We start from the raw sequence: 13,021 nt of genomic DNA, 5'->3' as shown, positions 1-13,021 counted from the left end.
CAATAACTGGCTTGATGCTTTCGCCAGGGGTAATCAGGCTAGTTTACTCAATAGTATGAGCAAACTTGAAGTTTTCTCCAATGCTTGTCCAGTTTAGAAGTGGTTCAGTGACTTGATGGATGAGGAGATGTGGCAAAGGGCCTTCTTCGCCTGCTGAGAAAGTTGCTGCTATTTCTTTAGTGGCATAATGGTTCCTCTAGACAGGTACCTGCTTCTTTATGAATACCAACTGATAAATCTCGTGCTCTCAAAAACTGAACTTTTTGAGGGGTGAAGATCGACGGAGACTACTCAATCCTTTTTCTATGAAGTCCATCTTTTTGAGCCTGCAGAGGGATGCCATCCTGGTACCTCGGTCTCATCTTTGACCACCTTCACGAGCCTTCCCATTGCAATTGGTTTGGGCACAGTACATACAAACCATCATCCCCAGTGCTCTCCTCTACTTTGCTTACACACTCCTTCCTTTGAAAGGATGGGGATTGAGCTCATGTAACTCTCGGGCTCTTGCCTCTTGTAGGAGAGGGCAAATGAAACCTTTCAAATCAATGGACAGCGACAGACTCCAGGTGAGCCTTATCTTCTTCTCCCATTCTCTCTATATGAGAACTCAAGGACTAGGTGCCTCCTTTGATTGGATCAATATTGTAGGATCATCAGAGGAAGACCCAGTCTCAGTCAGTGCAATTTTTGCTATCCTAGTGATGCAACTGTCTTGGTCACCTTCTTTCACTAGCATTTTCTGTTGTTCCATTTCATAAGTCAACCAATCGAACTCGTCTTGAAAGAAAATTTCAAGTCCTGGTTGCAAGCCATGGCTCCACACTTCCACAAAAGGGGAAATCCTCTCCTTCTTTTATGAAGTACCCATTGAGAGTAAGGTAGTAAGTGACGGAGGTCTTCCTAGTCATCCTCAGCACTTTCTGCTCTTTGATAATTGGAGGAGTGTACCCGAGACCATTCTTTCATTTGTTCACCGCCAAACTAGGCTGCTTTGGAACTCCTTGGTGATATTTCCCTAGTCCCATGCTAGGAAAATATTGCATGTTCTTCATCAACTGATTCACTGGCATAGTCTAGATGGCTTCATAGTTAGCTTGGATTTTCTCCTTTGGAGCTTCTTTGGTGATGGTTGCACAAGTGGTGTCTATTTTAAAGCCACTTAGTTGGACTTCCTGGTCTTGTTCTTCCCCATTTTCAATGTTGGCCAGAGTGTTAACCACTTTAGGATCTCTGGCCACTAAGACCACCTTCCCCTCATGAATGAACTTCATTTTTTTATGGAGACTAAAGGACACCACCTTCACAGGATGCAACCAAGGCCTTCCCAAGAGTATGTTAAAAGCTGTCGATATATCAATGACTTGGAAATCAACATCAAACTTCACTGGGCCAATCTTTACAGCAAGGGTAATGATGCTAAGGATCTTCCTCTTAGTATTATTGTATGCCCTTATGGTTTGGGTGGTTGGCCTCATTTCTTCCAAGTTGACACTGATACTCTTTGCTGATCTCAATGGCAGCACATTCAAAGTGGACCTATTGTCAATAGGAACCTGGGGAACTACTTTGTCAAGGCATTCAACTATAATAGGAGAGCCCGATTATGTTAGGATTTCTTAAGAAGCTCAGAATTTGAGAACATCAAGGACTGGATTGCATATGTTACTCCTACTATATTTGTGAGGTGAGTCAGATTTATCTAATCGGCACTTACACATTAGCAAGAGACCTCAAGACTACTTCATGGTGCAAAGGGGATGCCATCAACAATCCCCAAATGGAGATATTTTCCTGGGATTTCTTGATTTGAGCCAAGACTGGGTTCTCTGGCTCTTTCTTTATGTTGCTAGTTCTGGCCTCATTAGCCCTTGGCTACTCTACTGCTAGAGTCTTGCCCATGTAGTCTTTTCTCCCACTTCTAGTTTCCATCACATTGATTAGTTTTTTCACAATAATCTCGGTGGGATAACTATCTTCATCATCACTGTTGGTTAGGGTGATTATCCCCACCATAGAATCATCTTCTTTTGGTTCTCCTTCCCTGCTTAGGGTGGGAAGTTGAGGACCTTCATAAATATCCACTGCCTTGGCTCGTAGCTTCTTGATTGCATTTGAAAGCTGTTGGAATGCAGTGTCTACTGCCTTTACGATTGTGTCATCTAGTCCTATTTCCTCTAGATCATCCAATTGCTCCCGGTAGTAAAGATCACTGACGGTTACTTCCCCTAACATTTTTTCAATTTCTTCTATCCTTTCTTGCATTCTTAATGTGTTGGAATACACTTCACACAATTTTTATTCCAACTCAGATGTGGAGTACTGTTCATCCATATAAACTTGCGTCAACTCCCAAGATTCCCACTCATTTTTTAAATCTGATGTAGAATCATCTCCCTCCATGCACAGGGAATGGTAAATTCTACCTGTTGGATTAGCTATTAGGTCATCGTTGCCAATGGCATCGATTGAGAAACATGTCGGATGCTCTGGTGAGTAATATTCTGACTCATCATCATAATCATTTTACCAAGGCCCTTGGTAGTCATCCCAGTCTGGATGCCCATCATCCTCAGAGTCATCTCCATCCTTCTCATCTTCATTTTTGTTTGTATCATCATCGTCATCATCCTCTTCTTTTCTAATTTCACTCCCACTTGATTCTTCATCAAATTCCTTAGGACCATCAAATTCTTTGGCATCTAAACATTTGTTGTATTCAGAGCATATAGACTGAACGATTTCCATAGGGTTGGTCCTATCATTACTGGCTTAAAGTTGGACCAGTTCTGACTCATCGTCCTCAGTGTCACTCCCTATGTGGATTAAGGAAGTGTATTCTTTGATCTGCTCCCCTATAGCCAATGTGGTTACCGCTCTGAAAAGATCATATGTAATTTCTTCAATTACTTCTGGATTGTCTTCTAAAGTTATAGTAGGCAGAATTAGAGAAGTGGGATCACTCTCCTAGTCTTCCCCTAATGCATTTACTAACCCTGTTGATGAAGTCATCTTTGGGAAATCTGGTAGTGCAAGCATATCCTTCCAGTCATACCCGTTCGTCTATCCTTCTTTTGGGTTATACACTAAACCTTGAGAATGGGATTGGTATGGGGCTGATGAGGGATATGAAGTGGGAGGTATGAAGATGATGTAATGTGAGAGGTAGGATATGAATATTGGGGGCGATAGGATGAAGAGGTTCCTCCACTTTGATGGTGGGGGAAAGGTTGATGATATGGTGGAGGTTGATAATATGGCGGAGGCTGATAGTGTGGCGAAGGCTGGTAATACGGTGCAGTGGATTCTTCTGATGAGGAGGGATGGACGGGGGGCACCCAATCTTCTAACTCTTCCTCTGATGATTCTTCTTCTAGGGGTTCTTATACTCTAGCCCTTTGAATCATGATTTTCCTATAAGCACGGGCATTCATATGATTCTTTCAAGCTCTAAGTGCAATGAGTTGAGTGGGGTCACTCTCCATAGTTTCTTCATCCAGATTGTTCACATGATCAGGGAGTGGGTTGGTATTGATATTGGGAGGCTGCTTGATCCTGACCTCAGTGGTTCCATTGTTTACCAAGTCCTAAATTGCATGCTATAAACCCAAACATCTCTCAGTATTGTGCCCCCTCTGAGTGTGGTAGGCACAATACTCATGATCGCTATACCAAGCTGGAAGAGAGATGCTGATCACTCTTGGAGCCACTGTCCCTAGCAATCCTTACTTTTTTAACTCTTCCCATATCAGAAAACTACCTTCTTGGGCAAGGAGCCTTCTGGGTGGGTGCATCTACTTGTATTATGAAGGGCTGGGAAAAAGTTGCTTGTGAGACCGATTACTGAACTGCCCTTACCATATTAGTTTTTGGACCCCATCCAACTCGGGTGTTCTTACTTGCATCTTGGGAGGATCCTTGATACTGGGCCTCTCTTAGAATTCTATTCTCCACCCGTGTGCCGATGGCTATCAAGGCATCAAAAGTTCACAAATGTTGATAGTAAAGAACATCATAATAGGGCTTTAACAAGTTCTCTATTAACATCTCTACCTGCTCTGCTTTTGAAGGCCTATCTGCCATCTTGGTGGCCTTGTCTCTGAATCTCATCAAGTAGGAGGTGAATCCTTCTTTAGGCTGCTACCTCAACGTCTCAAGCTCCTGACGTTTCACATCCACCCCAGTATTATGGGAGTATTATTTTATGAAGGCTTTCACCATTGTCGCCCAATTCTGGGTTTGATGACTCCAACTGTGTGACCCACCTCAGTGCTGGTCCCGATAGGGTTAACATGAAGGCTTGCCCCTTCTGGTTATCTGTAAGTTTCTACGACTTGGTGATGCTGAGGAAGACCTTGAGATGAGCCTTGGGTCTCCTAACCCATCAAATCTATTAGTCTGCCACTTGAATTTTTTTGGAATTCTTACTCCAGAGAAGAAACTCATTTCCTCAGATTCCACTGCTTGGCCTTCTGAGCCTTTTCTTGCTTGAATCATGTTCTCTAACTTCTCTAACTGCTCTCTGAGCTTCCTTTCCTTCTTCGTCTCCTTAGGCTCAAAGCAAACGAGTGTTGTGAATTCCTCTTCTTCATCTTCGATCACTACCCTAGGGGGAGGGACCTTGGAAAAGGCCCCTCGTTGACCATTAGGATAGGTAGGTGAAGATCCTCTCTGACCAATTGGCTAGACATGCTTTGGTTCCCCTGAGTCGACTTAAGAAGAGTTTCCACGATGACCTGCAGCTCCATTCTGGTCTACATCTCCGGTTGCCAGTGCCAGCTCATTCCTGGGATCAGCTCTGGGTGGGTTCTGTAGTGTATGAAGTATCTGAGCTATCCCTCTTTTGACTTCAACCATTTCTATCTGTAAGGTCTCCACGGGACGGACCCTAGCCTATTCGGGTGTTTCCATATCGGGTGGATCCATGCTTACGAGGCTGTAATCACCTAGTAATAGACAATCTCGAAGAGATGATGGAGGCGATTCTGGATTTAGGCGGGTCAACTGATTACCCTAACGTGTCCAAAGGGACCACGGTGAATACTTGAGATGTGGAATTATGCCTGAACCAAAAGTGGTTTATTTTAGGATTCATGAATTTCCAGCCCCTTGTTCACACATTCACTAGATTATCAACTAATGATCCATCCAAAGTTAGTCCACTTAATGATAGGGGGTGGATAGGGTTTGATGCCCCTGGTCCACCCAATGTCATAAGTGAGAGATTCATACAAATTGCTTGTCGAGAATATTCCCATAAAACATTCCATGTAATAAAGTCATGCTTTCTTTGCTCTTTTCCTACTAAGTGTCCTTCCTCCTGATTTTCTCGGGACTTCTCAGGACTTGACATGACTTTGGCGGGGTTACCCCTGGATCACGTATCTGGACTTTTTCCTTAAGGAGGAGGGACACCTTTTGTCCAAAACCCACTTTAGGAAAGCAATTCTTTATGATAGGAATATAGTGTAGGAACATTCCTTTTTAAGACTGCAAACAAGTTCTACAATTAGCTTGCGGCGCTCCTAGCTTCTTCATATATTTTTTATATGATGTAAGCATGCGATGGATGCAATAGGACTGACAAGGCTTCCTTAACAGGATCTATATACGTAAGGTATGTGATCCTTTTGACTAGGTACAAAGATCAAGGGGGTGACTTCCTTGCCCATTACTCATGACTACACACGAGGTTAAGCAATTGGCCATGGGGTGGTGGAACCATGAGTGATTGTGTGCAAAAGTGTAATGTAGAGTAACAATCATTCGATATCGAAATGCCATAAAGTGCTCGGACCCCCCCTAGGGTACTGGCACAAATACGGACATCCTCACCGTTTAATGACGCATTTGATCTCAGAATGCTATAAAGTGCACGGACCTCCCCAGGGGTGTTGGCACAAATACAATATCCTCGCCGTTTGATGATACCTCCATTCTTGTATAGGAAGCGAGTATCATTTGCTCTCAAAGTACTCTCCATGACATGCACTAACCTCCTCGAGGGTGCGGGCATGATAGGGTGTCCCTCGCCAAATGATTTCGCTTCGAGCACAATATATGATGCGGTTAGCGAATATAATTACAAACATGGGGTTAGCCAAACATGTTTTCAAACAAATGTGGTGGAAATGTTCTTGCATTTAAAGGTAGCATCTAGTATTGGAAGCTTGACATTGGTCCCCAGTGGAGTCGCCACTATGAGGTTAGCAGTCGGAGATGGATCCTCTCCCTTCACCTTCATGGATAGGGGGGAGGGGTTCGTGTCATATGTACTTCTCTTTAGGTCCCGTACCACTGTATCACTACTTAGAGATACTTGGAGGCCTATTTCGCAAGGGTGTAAAATTCATCATTTGAGATAGGGGTTTTGATGATGGTCCAATTCGGGGATCGAGATCGGGATCATGCAAATGGGGTTTGGAGTCACCACCTAGGGTTATGGGCCTAGGACCTGGGGGTGGGCCTGATTCCTGAGAAAAGGGCTCAAAATTTGGTCTGGTCTAGAGATTTAGGGTAAGTGTCAGGTTACAGAGTTGGAAACGTATTAAGCACCCAATCTGCCTGGTTCAACCGTTCTTCTTACCAGATGCTTGAGAATGAACATTTTCTATAATTATTACTATTCCACTTGTATGGCTAAGTTATCACACATATATACATTAATTGAATTCAAACTATTATATACACTAAAACAAGGCTTATTAGATGCCCACATTATGCTTGAATGAGGAGATAGATTACACCTGAATTTGACCCCTATTTCAGGTCAAGAGGGGTGGGCCCCTGATTGGTACCGACTCGAACTATATTTGGGATTCTCTTGGCTCAGGGGAAGATGGTCTTGACCTCCAACTTCCTTTCTTAAGAGATGCTGATTGTGATGGTATTTAGATAGAGTTTCGACTAAGAACAATCGTTTTTAGATTTAGATTCGGACAGAGCTTCAGCTAGGGAAGGCTATTTCTGGCTTTGGATGAGGTGGTACTTTGGCAGAGCTTCCGCTGGGGATAGGCTAAGGAGGGCTAAGTTGAGGTGGCACTTCGGTAGAGCTTCCGTAGGGAATGGCTATTTTTAAAAAGATTCCAGGGACAATCGGACAGAGGTTCACTAGGAAAGGCTATTTCTAGGCTTGGGATAAGGTGGCACTCCAGTAGAGCTTCCGTTGGGGATAGGCTAAGGAGTGCTAGGTTGAGGTGGCACTTCGACAGAGCTTCTGCTGGGAATGGCTATTTCTGAAAAGATTGAAGAGACACTTGGACAGAGGTTTGGCGAGGAAAGGCTATTTCTGAAAAAAATAGGTTTACCTAAAAGTGGATTGAAGAACTCCAAAGTCCCAAAGAACACTTTGAAGATCTGAATAGAGTTTCAGATCTTAACAAAGATCTCTTCGTAGACCCGAAGAACCTAAAAAAAAAAGGGGGGTTTCTATCTCAAGAACGCTCAAGAACACTCAAGAACACTCAAGGGAGGTGGCTCAAGGAGATACTATTTTTGGCTGAAAACTTGATCAAACTAGGAATTTGGATTGAAGATCTTCAAGATCCCGAAGAACACTTCAAAGATCTTAATGAGTTTTCGGATCTTGACAAAGATTGCTCCGAAGATCAGAAGAAAATCAAGAGGGGGGAGGGGAGGAAAATTTCACTCTGAAAGGGGATTCAGGTGTTTGTTGGTCTCATTTTCTAAAGGAGAGGGGGGTATTTATAGTTTTTTTCAACCAAGTAGGAGAGGGGGAATCCCTTTATCCAGTTGATGAAAGGGGGGCTCTTGCTTAAAGTGAAGAGATAAGATTTTTGTCCAATGGGTAAAAGGGGGGTTGAAGGTAAAAATGGGTGGGGAGGGCTTTTGTCCAGCGGGCAAAAGAGAGTTTTCAAAAAAAATGGGAGAAGAGAGAAATTTCAGCTTGGAAAAGGTGATTTTTAGAAAAATAAGAGAGAGAAAGATTGGAAAGGGTAGTTTTTGGAAAAGCGGGAGGAGAGAGAAAGTTTTATCGAAAAAGGTAATTTTTGAAAAGCGAGAGGAGAGAGAAAGTTTGGAAAAGGTAATTTTTGGAAAAGCAGGAGGAGAGAGAAAGTTCTATCAAAAAAGGTGGTTTTTAGAAAAGCGAGAAGAGAAAGTTTTATCGAAAAAGGAAATTTTCAAAAAAGTGGGAGGAGCGAGAAAGTTTGGAAAAGGTAGTTTTTGGAAAAATGGGTGGAGAGAGAAATTTATCTAAAAAGGTGGTTTTTAGAAAATCGGTAGGACAGAGAAAGTTTTGCCGAAAAAGGTAATTTTTGAAAAAGCGGGAGGAGGAAGAAAATTTTACCAGAAAAGGAAATTTTCAAAAAAGTGTGAGGAGAGAGAAGGATTTACCAGAAAAGGTAGTTTACAAAAAAGCAAGAGGGAGAAGGCTTTATCGAAAATGGTAGTTTTTGAAAAAAAGGAGGAGAGAGAAAGTTTTCCTACATAAGGCAATTTTCGGAAAAGCAGGAGGAGAGAAGGTTTTGCCAAAAAAGGTAGTTTTCAGAAAATCAGGTAGAGAGAGTAAATTTTACCAAAAAGGCAGTTTTTGGAAAAGTGGGGAGAGAACGTTTTATCGGGGGTGCAGGTGATGTCAAGGGTGCGCAAATGCATGGTTGTGCTGGCAATGTGCATGGTGTGTGAGCCATGTGCATGGTGTGCGGGCCATGTGTGCATGGTGTGAAGGCACAGTGTGTATGGTGTGCCAGCACACTGTGCATGGTGTGCCGCTGGGGCCTACACACTTTGCGAAAGGGCTGCGCACAGTTTGCAGCAGGGCAATGCATAGTGTGTTGTAGGCCCATGCATAGCGTGCAGTGGGCCTGCTATGCTTGGGGCCACGCATAGGATGGGGCAGGCAGGCGCACAACATACAGCAGCCCCATAGACCCACGTATAGCATGCAACAGGCCCACGTGCCTGACATGTGTGCATGACATGCGTGTGAAAAAATGTTATTTTCTGGGAATGATTGCCAGAGATTCGTCGATCTAATTTTGGCATACCATATATCGTCAGAATTGTATTTTCGAGCACTATCCATCTGTATGGCCATCTTGACTGGATTCCTTCATATATGATAAGTTAAAATTGGATCCCTTCCTTCCGGTGCGGGGATTTCTAAGGTTTTAGACCCGGGAGTGTTTCGGGGTTATCTTGGTAGGTAGGGGATGAATTTTAGGATGTTTAGGTTAGGTGAGGGATTTTCAGGTTTCCAGCAGGACTGTCCGTGCGCACGGCATATGTGTGGGAAGGCGTGACATGCACATGAAAAAATGTGATTTTTTGGGAATGATTACCGGAGATCCATCGATCCGATTTTGGCATATCATATATCGTCAGAATTATATTTCTGAGCACTATTCATAGGTATGGTCATCTCAACCAGATTCCTTCATATATGAAAATTCAAAATTAGACCTTCGTCTCTCCCGTGCAGGGATTTCCAAGGTTTTGTGTAGGGGAATGTTTCCATCAGCATCTTTGTCGGTCAAAAGTCGAAAGTCGTGTCCAAGATCCATATTTCATTATAGCTAGAGGAGGGTGACAAAATTGGGTGTCTACACCCGCGCTTATAGGAAAATCATGAGTCAAAAGGCTAGAGTCATAAGAACCCCCAGAAGACGAGAATCATCAAGGGAAGAGTCAGAAGATCGGGTGCCCCCGTCCATCTCTCGTCACCAAAAGAATCCACCGCATCGCATTACCAGCCTCTGCCACATTATCAGCCTCCGCCATATTATTAGCCTCCGCCATATCAACCTTTCCCCCACCATCAAAGTGGAGGAACCTCTTCATCCTATCACCCCCAATATTCATATCCTACCTCTCACATTACATCATCTTCATACCATCCCACTTCATATCCCTCATCACCCTCATACCAATCCCATTCTCAAGGTCTAGTGTATAACCCAAAAGAAGGACAGACAGACGGGTACGATTGGAAGGATATGCTTACACTGCTAGACTCCCCAAAGATGACTTCATCAATAGGGTCAGTAAATGCATTAGGGGAAGACCAGGAGAGTGATCCCACTTCTCTAATTCAGCCTGCTATAACTTTAAAAGACAATCCAACTAATCTTCTCAAAGCACTAACCACATTGGCCATAGGGGAGCAAATCAAAGAATACACTTCCTTAATCCACATAAGGAGTGACACAAAGGATGATGAGTCAGGACTAGTCCAAATTTGAGTCAGTAATGATAGGACCAACCCTATGGAAATCTTTCGATCCATACGCTCTGAATACTATGAGCGTTTGGATGCCAGAGAATTTGATGGCCCTGGGGAATCTGATGAAGAATCATGTGGGAGTGAAATCAGTAAAGAAGAGGATGATGATGATGATGATGATGAGGATGAAAATGAAGATGAGAAGGATGGAGATGACTATGATTCTAGAGAGGATGATGGGTATCCAGACTGGGATGACTACCAAGGGCCTTGGTTCAATGATTTTGATGATGAGTCAGAATATTACTCACCAGAACATCCGATATGTTTCTTAGTGTACGCTATTAGCAATGATGACCTAATAGCTAATCCAACAAGTGGCATTTACCCTTCTCTATGCATAGAGGGAGATGATTCTACATCAGATTCAGAGAATAAGGGGGAATCTAGAGAGCTGACGCAAGTTTATATGGACGAACAGTACTCACATTTGCGTTGGAAGAAAAATTGTGTGAAGTGTATTCCAACACATTGAGAATTCAAGAAAGGGTAGAAGAAATGGAAAATATGTTAGGGGAAGTAATCGTCAGTGATCTTTACTATCGGGAGCAATTGGTTGATCTGGAGGAAATAGGACCAGATGACACAATTGCAGAGGCGATAGACACTACATTCCATTAGATTTCTAATGCAGGGAAGGAGAATTAGAAGAAGATAATTCTATGGTGGGGACAATCACCCTAACCAACGGTGATAATGAAGATAGTTATCCCACCGAGATTATTGTGAAAAAACCAATCAATGTGATGGAAAATAGAAGTGGGAAAGACTACAAGGGCAAGGCTCTAGCAGTAGAGCAGCGAAGGGCTAATGAAGCTGGAACTAGTAGTGTAAGGAAAGAGTTAGAGAACCCAGTCTTGGATCAACTCAAGAAGTCCTAGGCAAACATCTCCATTTGGGGATTGTTGATGGCATCCCCTTCGCACCGTGAAGCAGTCTAGAGGTCTCTCGCTAATGTGCAAGTTTCGATCGAGGTAAATCTGACGTACCTCACACATATAGTAGGTGGAACATATGCAGTGTAGTCCTTGATGTTCTCGGATTCTGAGCTTCTTAAGGAAACTAACACAACCGGCTCCCCACAGTACAGTTGAATGCCTTGATAAAGTGGTTCTCCAGGTTCTTGTTGACAATGGATCTGCTTTGAATGTGCTACCATTGAGATCAGCAAAGAGTATTGGCATCAACTTGGAAGAAATGAGGCCAACCACCCAAACCATAAGGGCATATGATAATACCAAGAGGAAGATCCTTGGCATTATTACCCTTGTTAAAAAGATTGGCCCGGTGAAGTTTGATGATGATTTCCAAGTCATTGATATACCGGTGGCTTTTAACATGCTCTTGGGAAGGCCTTAAAGTTCATTCATGAGGGGAAGGTGGTCTTAGTGGCTAGAGATCTTGAAGTGGTTAACACTCCGGCCAACATTGTGAAATAACCTAGAGGGGGGGTGAATAGGTTATACTAGTGGAATTTAACTCTTTTCGATGTATAGATCACAAGTATGATTGTAATTTAAAAACAATACTGAATAAATAAAATAAGAACAACCACGACACAAGATATATAGTGGTTCAACTCAATCTGAGTCTAGTCCACTCCCTACAAGAATCCTCTTGTAAGGTATTCCACTAGTTCTCCCTTTCAGTACAGTAGGTAGGGAAGAAAAACCTTTATAATCTTTTTATGGATAAGAGTATCCTTACAAATCTCCTTTCCAGGCAGAGAGACGCCTTCACAATCTCTTTTAGAGGTAGAGAGAGACCTTTCTCTTTTTAGGATAAGAGTATCCTTACAATCCTAAGTACAGTCTAGAATTGTAAAAAAACAGAAAATAAGAAATAGTGGAATAAGAGGAATACCTCAAGTATGGTGCAAATGAGAATGAATAATAAATGATGAGTGATGCACTTTATGTAAAGTCCTCTCTTACGGCTTTGACTTGCACAGGAGAGAGTAGAGGACTTTGATTAAGACTGGAGCCTCTTGTGTTGGGATTTGTGTAACTGAATAACTCAAGTAGAATAAAACTTCTCTAATGCTTGCAATAATGCTCTTAAAGCTCTTTCTTAATCAATAATTAATTAAGAGTGATTAGGGTATTTATAGGTGAATTTAGTAAAGCATTTTAGGTAGGGAATCAAGCTCTAACGGACATATTCTGGATATACCGGTCGACCGCCATTGGTAGCCGATCGACCGCTAAGAGCCGTTGTAGATAATAAAATAGCCGTTGGAGTACTTCCAGACAGGCACCGATCAATCAGAACTTTCAACCAGTCGATCACCTATGGTCTCGGACAGATCCGATCGACCGGGGCTTCCAGATGGTTGATCGCCTATGGCCTCGGATGGTTTCGATCGATTGAGGCTTCCAGCCGGTCGACCGCCAACATGACAAGCTCTGTCATACTGACCAATCACCAGTGTTTTGACTATAACTTTTTGGTCCGACCTTGGATTGATTTGAGATTAGTTGTGTTGGAATCACAACTCAATTTCCTACAACTTCTATGAAGGTTTCATCTCCTGATACTAACTTTAAGATTCCCTAAATACCCTTGAGTTAGGTTACTGTGTGTTCCACACCACTTAGAAATTTTCCATACCTACTCAAGCATGCTCTATGGTCATTCTAATATGATGCAATGCACATGCATGAGGTGAGTGCATATAAGTATGTGGAAATTACAAATTACATTAAAAATAACTAATCTATCCTAGTGGTCTTCTTCTTCACTTGAATCTTCCATTCTTTAGCCCTTCATCTTCTTTCC

Source organism: Macadamia integrifolia, chromosome 6, assembly GCF_013358625.1.
Source record: "Macadamia integrifolia cultivar HAES 741 chromosome 6, SCU_Mint_v3, whole genome shotgun sequence".
Classification (NCBI taxonomy): Eukaryota; Viridiplantae; Streptophyta; class Magnoliopsida; order Proteales; family Proteaceae; genus Macadamia; species Macadamia integrifolia.
This window is presented reverse-complemented; position numbering follows the sequence as displayed.